Raw genomic sequence first — 8,782 nt, forward strand, 5'->3', positions numbered from 1 at the left:
GACAAGTTCTCCCATGAGAGGAGCCAGGCAGCTGTTTGGCTTACAGACAGTGCTGTATGCGCCTGACAGTCCGAAGTCAGGGCCAAGCCCAGGAAATGAAAGGAGGCAGGGTGCCTCGTGGGGTTGGGGGTGGGTAGGATACCAGGCCCACCTGCGAAACCCTTGGTCTATACTGAAGGACCTTGGGGCCAGAGCAGAGCAACAACATGGGGGCTGAAACACACCATGAACCTCACCACCCAGGCCTACTGCAAGATGGTTCTGCATGGAGCCAAGTGTCTCCCGTTGCATCATCAACGGGCTCCTGATGGCCAAGAAGCAGAAGTCCGAAAAGAAACAGCTGTCGCACAGCGGACTGAACCTGCTCCAGACCCTCTCTGTGGACTGCATTCCCCTTTTCCATAGTACTCTGGTCCTGGCACCCATGCTGGAGGTGGCCTTGCACCTCATTGATTCATGGTGTAAAGATAAGAACTATAGGATTGTTGGATATAATCAAGCTGATCGATGTGTAAAGGACACCAATCTGCATCAGGCTACTGAGAAGGTAGCTTCCAGAATTGCAAAGGGCTCCAATGACACCACATTCATCATGGTAGACAACTGGAAGTTGACAATGGAGTGAATAGAACCCACGATTCATGTGTATGATCATGATGAAAACAAAGGTTGTGCAGATCAGATCCACATTATGATTATTGTGAAGACTGGCCAGAAGCCCAGAAGATCTCAGCATCTCTCTTCAACAGCAGGTCCAATGAAACCTTTGTGGATTTTGGCAACCTATAGGACATTATGATATGTGATATCATGATATATGATTGCAATTTTAATGACTGTAATGGAATATTATTGTGCTATAAGACATAACAAGTAGCATGATTTCAGAAAAATAAACTTGGAAAGACTTCCATGAACTGATGAAAAATTAAGAGAACAGAACCAGGAGAACATTGTACACAATAACAACAATATTGCTTAATGAGGAACTGTGAATGACTTAGCTATTCTCAGCAATACAGTGATCCAAGACAATCTCAAAGGACTAATGATGACGTATCCACTTCCAGAGAAAGAACAGATATTGATTCAATATAGACTGAAGCATACCATTTTTCACTTTGTATTTCTTTATTTGTTTTATTTGAGTTTTCTTGTACAAAAGTAGTAACATGGAAATATTTTATTAAATTCCTCACTAAGTACTAAACAGACATCATGACTATTCTCTTCTATGTTCACAGTCAATAGGTCAGGCACCCTTGATTTTTCTACCCCATGTCAATGTATTTACCTTTTTTGAAGTAATAATATTTCATGATAGACTCATTCAGTTGGAACTGAATATGAACTGATCCTGTACCCATTCTTGAATGAATCAAAATCATGATTTAAGAGAAGTGACCAATATTTAGAATTGCTTCTCTAAAAGGAGGAACTATCTCAGAACCCAAGAATGATTCTGAACGTATTTAAAGAGAGAGGAAGGAGCAGGATTATACAAAATTGAGAAGAACCACTTCCCAGGGCCAACTAGGGAAAGGGGCAAAATAAAGTAGGATTGAACTGTATCAGGGATGGTAGATATCTGGAGTTATTGTTTTTATAAATGTCTTAATGTATAATGCTGTTGGTGTTGCCACCAATTTTAACCCCCTACCTATGGACTAAGAAAAGTGCCAATTAAAAAGGTCACATTTTTTTCCAGTTTCCTCTCCCATTACCTAACCACAGATATCTTCTTAATATAATCTGCTGTTTCATTAGAATAATTCATTCAGAATTAAAAGATTAGAACACTACAGTTGGAGAAAATCTCAAAGGCCAACTAATGCAGCCTCCTCTTTTGAGGAGATTAAAGATTGCCCTTAAAAGACATTGTAATAACTTGGCAAGACATGGCATAACTTGACTATCTTGACTTCTGTGGAGACAAATGCCAAGCATTATTCAACAGGTGTTTATTAATCTCAGACTGTATGCCAAGCATTTGTACTAAGTGTTGGGAAATTAAAAGAAAAGGAAAAATGGTATCTGACTTCCATGTGTTTATATTCAAATGAGGAAGGCAACATGCTGACATGTATATAATACATACAGAGTAAATCAATAGTGAACTAATAATGATGATGATGATGATGATGATGATGATGATGATGATGATGATGACAATAATACTACTAAAAATGTTAAATCTTTTAACGCTTTAAGGTTTGTAAGGTGCTTTATAAATATTATCACATTCTATCCTATTAACCACCTTGGGAGAGGATGTGGGTTCTTTTATTATCTCCATTTTCCACATGAGGAAAGTGAGGAAGACGGAGGTTAAGTGCCTTGTCTAAGTCACGCAGCTACTATGTGTATTTTGTCAGATATGATCTTCTTGATGCCTTGTCCATATCTCCATATACTGCATTAACTAACTAGCTTAAATGATAGGAAAAGACCCTATCTGCTTGGGTTACTATGAAAAAAAAATCCTTGTACAAAATGGAACTTGAGTTAAGACTTAAAGGAAGCCAGACAATCCAAAAGGCAGAGGAATATATGAATTGGTAACAGGTGGGACAAAACAAAAAACAAACAAAAAAAAAACTATGGGAAGCTGAGTTAAATGTTTGAATGACTACATGTAGGTTTCTGAAGCCTGACCATAGAGTATATGGAAGAATGGGAAAAAAATATGAAAACTAAAATGGTAGGAAGTGGCAAAAATTGTGAAGGACTTTAAATAATCAAAATAAAGAAAAGAAGAGGTTTTTTTATTTCTTTTTAAATTACATTTTTATTTTCAGTTCCAAATTCTCTTCACCCCTTCACCCTCTTCCCTACTCAATGCCAGGGCAAGAAATATGAGACTTATTATACATATGAAGTAATGTAAAACATATTTCCACATTAATCATGTTGCAAAAATAAAAGCAAGAAAAATAAAGTGAAAAAGATATGCTTTAATCTTTACTTAGATTTAATTAGTTCTCTCTTTTTAAGTGGATAACAGTTTTCATCATGAGTCCTTTGAAATTGTTCAGAATCATTGTATTGATCAGGATAGATATCTTTCACAACTGATTTTCATTACAATATTGCTGTTATTATGTACAATGTCCTCCCAGTTTTGGAGTCATTTCACTTTGGATCAGTTTGTATCAATCTTCACAGATATTTCTGAAACCATCTTGATCATAATTTCTTATATGATAAAAGTCTTCTGTCACAATAGGCATCCCTTTAATTTCCAGTTCTTTGCCACAGCAAAATGAGCTATAGTAAATATTTTTTATATACATTAAGTCCCTCTCATTTTCTTTTTATCTCTTTGAGATGAAAGATAGTTGCAGTATTCCTGGGTTAAAGGGTATTCTTAGTTACAGCCCTTTGGAAATAATTGAAAATTGTTCTCTGGAATGGTTGAATCAGCTCATAAATCCACCAATAATACATTAAGGTGTCTTTTCCCCTACATCTCCTCTAGCATTTGTCATTTTCGTTTTCTGTCATGTTAGCCATTCTAATGGGTATGAAGTGGTATCTTAGAGTTATTTTAATTTGCATTTGTCTAAATTTTAGTAATGCAGAGCATTTTATATAATTATTAATAAATTTGATTCTTCTTGTTAAAACTACCTGTTCATATCCTTTGACCATTTATCAAATTGAGAAATGACTTTTATTTTTATAAGTTTATCTGTATTTCCTGTGTATTTGAGAAATGAGATCTTTCTCAGAGAAACCTGTTGCAAATCTCCCCTACTCCATCCTCAATTCCTGCTTTCCTTTTAATTTCAACAATATGGACCTTATTTTTACAAAACTTGTTTTTTTAATTTCATATAATCAAAATTATCTTTCTTACCTCCCATGATCCTTTCTATCTCTTCTTTGGTCATAAACTTTTTCTTTATCTATAGGTTTGACAAATAATTTTCTTTATTATGTCCTCCTAATTTGCTTATGATAGTATAATTCTTGGCTTAATCACATATCTATTTTGACCTTACTTCATTGTACATTGTGACATGTTTGTTCATGTGTAGTTTCTGCCAAATTGATTTCCAGTTTCTCTGGTAGTTTTGTCAAATAGTGAATTCTTGAACTAATAGCTATCATCTTTGGATTTATCAAGTGATAAATTACTGTGGACATTGGCCCTCTAACCTTTTATTGATCTGATCATCCACAGTCAGTCACATTTACCTTAACTGATACACAGTGATGTCATTTGGGTCCTTTTCAAGAATGAAGGGAGACAACCAACCAACCAACCAGTTTTTGTACCTAATATATTTTTTTGGTCAGTCACTATATTTCTTAATCACTTCATGATTCTCTAATATTTTATTTAAAATTTTTGGAACAATATTCATTACAGAAAATTTTCTATAGTTTCCTTTCTCTGTTTTTGCTCTCCCAGGTTTAGGTATTAAAATCATAATTGCATCATCAAAGGATTTTGGTAGGAATTCTTATTTATTTATTTGTTTTTCAAATAGCTTATACACTATTAACATTAATAATTTTTAAAAAATTTTGACAAAACTTGCTTATAAATCTATGTGCTCATAGAAATATTTTCCTAGGAATTCATTTATAGTTTCTTGAATTCTTTTCTTTTAAAATACAACTTGATTTAGGTATTTTATTTCCTCTCCTATTAATCTGACCAACTGATATTTTTGAAAAACTTCATTCTATTTCATTTAGATTGTCATCTCTATTGCAATACTACTTGGTAAAAGAGTTCTTAATAAAGACTTTACATTAATCTTCACTGATGTGCATTATTTCATTTCACTTTTGATACTGGCAATTTGGTTTCTTTTTTTTTAAAGAAATTTGCCAATGGTTTATTTTTTTTTCACAAATTAGTTCCTAGTTTTACTTATTAGTTGTTTCTTTTTTTATTTCAATTTTGGTAGTCTCTCCTTTAATATTCACAATTTCTATTTTGGTGTCTGGGGATTTTTAACTTGTTTTTTATTTATTTTTAATTGCATGATCAATTCATCTACCTCCTTTTTCTCTTTTTAATTGAAATAATCATTGAGAGATATAAATTTAATTTATAATTTAGAGAGTATTGCTTTGGATATATCCCAGAAATTTTGCTATATTGTCTCATTGTTGTCATTATCTTCAATGAAATTATTGCTGTGATTTATTTGATGCAATCATTCTTTAGAATTAGCTTTGTTTTTTAGTTTCCAATTAATTTTAATGTCTTTTTCTGAGGTTTTCTGTGGATGAAATTTTTTTTTTGCATTTTGGTCTGAAAAGAGTGTATTTAATATTTCTGCTTTCCTATAAGTGTTTGTGAGAATTTTATTCCTGGATATATACATAGCCAGTTTTTGTGAAGGCGTCATATGTTATTTTGAATAAACGGCTACCCCTTTCTATTCTGTTCAGTGTTCTCCAGAGGATTATCATATCTCACTTTTTAAAAGTTATGTTTATACCTTCATAAATTATTTCTTGTTTATTTTATGATTTATGATTTATCTAGGGTAAAAATTGAGGTACCTCAACTTTATAGTTTTGCTGTCTGCTTCTTATTGTAATTCATTTAACTTTTCCTTCAAGAACTTGGATGCTATGCCTTTTGATATATGCATGTTTAATTTTGGTATTAATTCATTGCCGATGGTAACTTTTTTGTAAAATGAGGTTTCCCTGATTATTTCTCTTAATTAGATCTCTTTCTGCTTTGTTAGAGATTTTGTTTGCCATCCCTTTCTTATTTACTTTTGCTAAAACATAAAATATTCTGTTCATTTCTCCTATTTGAACTCTGTATGTTTTCTGTTTTAAGTGTATCTCTTGGATACACTTTAGTAGTTTCTGATTTCTAATCCATTTTTAAGTACGTTAGTTCAATTGGTAAGTTCATCCCATTCACATTCTTAGTCATGATTGTTAAATATCTATTTCACTCTATTTTATTCTCTTCTATTTATTCTTCCCCCCTTTTTTTTACTGTTTTCTCCCAAAAAAGTCTTATTTACATCTGATCACTACTCACCTTGATCTTTTCTCCCTCTTATCACACCTGTTTCTCTTTCAGGGGTGGGGAACTTGTGCCATTGAGGCCTCATCTGCCCTTTCAGGTCCCTGAGGGTGGTCTTTTGACTGAATCCAAATTTTATTAAGGGGATTTGTTCTGCAAAGTTCAGATTCAGCAAAAGTATCACATTTGAGGACATATAGGGTCATATGTGGCCTCAAGGCTCAAGTTCCCCACCCCTGTTTATACCCTTCCCCTCTTACTTGGGCAAACTTGATTTCTATATCCTAATGAATGATGGATATAGATACACACACACACACACACACACACACACACACACACACACACCCATACCTGTAGTATGTTAAGTTTTAGTGACTTCAAAGAAGGGTTTGAGAAAAAGCAGTTCAGGAACTTAAAAAACAGTAAGTTAAGTAGAAGCCCTGGGATCAAAGACAAGGATCTGCCAAACCTATTCCAAAAAGAAGTTGATGCCCAGAGAGAATAATGTGGTTGAACAAGACCTAAAGTGTAAGGCTGGATGCTTCACAGACTCTGTTCTACTCAATATCATTTAATTTTAGGATTGGAAAGCATTCTATAGGCCATCTGTCATATTATATTTCTTTATGCATTTTATGTTAGAAATAAAAAGACCTATTTGCTCTTCTCTAAACTCAGCCCACCATTTACTAGTTTTTCACAGCCATTCTTAATCTTAATGCCTTTCCTATGAGTCTATATAAAACCTAGCCTGCATATATCCTGTGTGTGCATAATTGTCTGCTTGTGATCTTCTGTATTAGACTATGAGTTCTTTGAGAACAGGGAATCACATTTTGCCCTTCTCTGTAACCCCAGAATTTAGTGCAATCTTAGGTACATAGTAGGCTCTTAGTAAATTCTTACTGACTGACTACCATTTCCTTGCCTTTATATAAATTTTCTCTTATACCTAGAATGTAGACCTTCCTCACTTCAGCATTTTAGAATCCCTGCACCTCAGCCCACGTACCATCTTCTATAGGAGACCTTCCATATGTCTTTAGTTTTTATTTCTCTTTCACACTCAAATCAGCATGATGTAACATAATTTGTTTATATGTATCCCTCTTAGTAGAATGCATGTATTGTGAGGGCAAGAACTTCTTGTTTGTTTTCTTTTTATGGGTCAAATGTCTAGCATAGTGCCTTGCACACAACAAGCAATTAATAAATGTTTAATAGATTGGATTTGACATTGAGTTAGAATAATTCCTTCATAATATATCTGAGAAGTTGTAATCCAGCCTCTGCTTAAAGTTGAAAGTGGGGGAAAATAGTTTACCTTTTCGTGGAGTCCATTACACATTCAGATAGCTACACTTTTATGGAGTTTTGCTTATTAACATTTTTGCTAATATCAGATTTTCCTCTACAACTTACACTTGCTGCTCCTAGTTCCATCTTTAGGGAACTCTTTCATCAGCAACTATGACAGGATTTTGATAACTGTATATTTCCCAGTAGCAAATGCTACTATACAGAAATATGGAAATAAGCCAAAGAGAAGCCATACAACACATATTAAGTCTTGAAGGGGACTGCATGTGACTGAATCCCTATGAGGTGAAAACATAACTCTTTCTAAGTATATAGTAAAATTGTTAGGTCAGGGGGACATAGTATTTCTTCTTATTATAAATGATTTGTTAAAATAAAAAAATCTTTGAGCCATTTAATACTGAATATTATTTCTTAATTTATTATTTTATTTGCTTTATGTTTTATTATATCAATAAATATTCACTATTATTTTTGCCAACATTCATTCTCTGTTGTGGAAGTTAACTTTTACTTTAAAAATTAAATGAAACCAGAAAACTTCAATCTCAAATTTATCCTTTTAAATATTGATAAAAAATAACTATAAACTTCTCCTACCAGTTACCTCATTTCCTCTTGTGAAAAAAAACCCAAAAAACAAAGAAGCAACTGAGTTAGCATCGTTAAAATTCCACATGCCATATTCAAAAAAATATTTACTGAGCAGCATGTGACAGATACAATAGAAAGAGAAGTGGATTTGAAGTTCAAAGTTTTTTGGATTCTAAATTGTTTAGAAAGACTTGGGTTTGATTCTCAGATCCCTTGTTACCTATTTGTGATATTAGATAAGTCATTTAACATTTCCAGATCTTATTTTCCTCACCTGTAAAATAAAAGTTGGGATTAGATGACTGGCTAGGTTTTTTACAGCTCTCAATCTATGAACTATACCAATGAAGGTATTTTAAATGTTGACTATTAGAATTCATGTTTTGTGTGTGTGTGTGTGTGTGTGTGTGTGTGTGTGTGTGTGTGTGTGTGTGTGTGACATAATCAGACTTTCATTTTGGGATAATATCTTTACTGTCAGACAGGAAAATTTATTAGAGTAGGGGAAACTTAAGGCAGACAGATCCACCAGCAGGATATTGCAGTAATCAAGGCATGAGGTGATGAGGACCTGCATCAGAGTGGCAGCAGTGTCAGAGGAGAAAAGTGAATATATCAATGACATATTGCAGAGATGAAACTAACAGGCTTTGTATGGCAACATCTTGGATCGGGGTGGGGAAGATATGACCCTGAGGGACTGAGAAGATTGTGTTGCCCTTTATAGTAACAAGGGAGGTTGTAGGTAGTAAGATTTAGGAGGAAAATAATGTGTTCTGATTTTGAATATTTTGAGTTTAAGATAGGACGTCCAGTTCAAGCCGTCTTAAAGGCAGTTGGAGATATGAGATTGGG

At 33.8% G+C, this 8,782-nt stretch overlaps 1 pseudogene; it reads left to right on the forward strand.

Annotated features, from left to right (window-relative positions):
• The first annotated feature begins 225 nt into the window (after positions 1-225).
• On the forward strand, positions 226-789 carry LOC140502533 (ER membrane protein complex subunit 8 pseudogene; annotated as a pseudogene).
• The last annotated feature ends 7,993 nt before the right edge of the window (positions 790-8,782 follow it).

This window comes from Notamacropus eugenii, chromosome 4, assembly GCF_028372415.1.
Source record: "Notamacropus eugenii isolate mMacEug1 chromosome 4, mMacEug1.pri_v2, whole genome shotgun sequence".
Taxonomy (NCBI): domain Eukaryota; kingdom Metazoa; phylum Chordata; class Mammalia; order Diprotodontia; family Macropodidae; genus Notamacropus; species Notamacropus eugenii.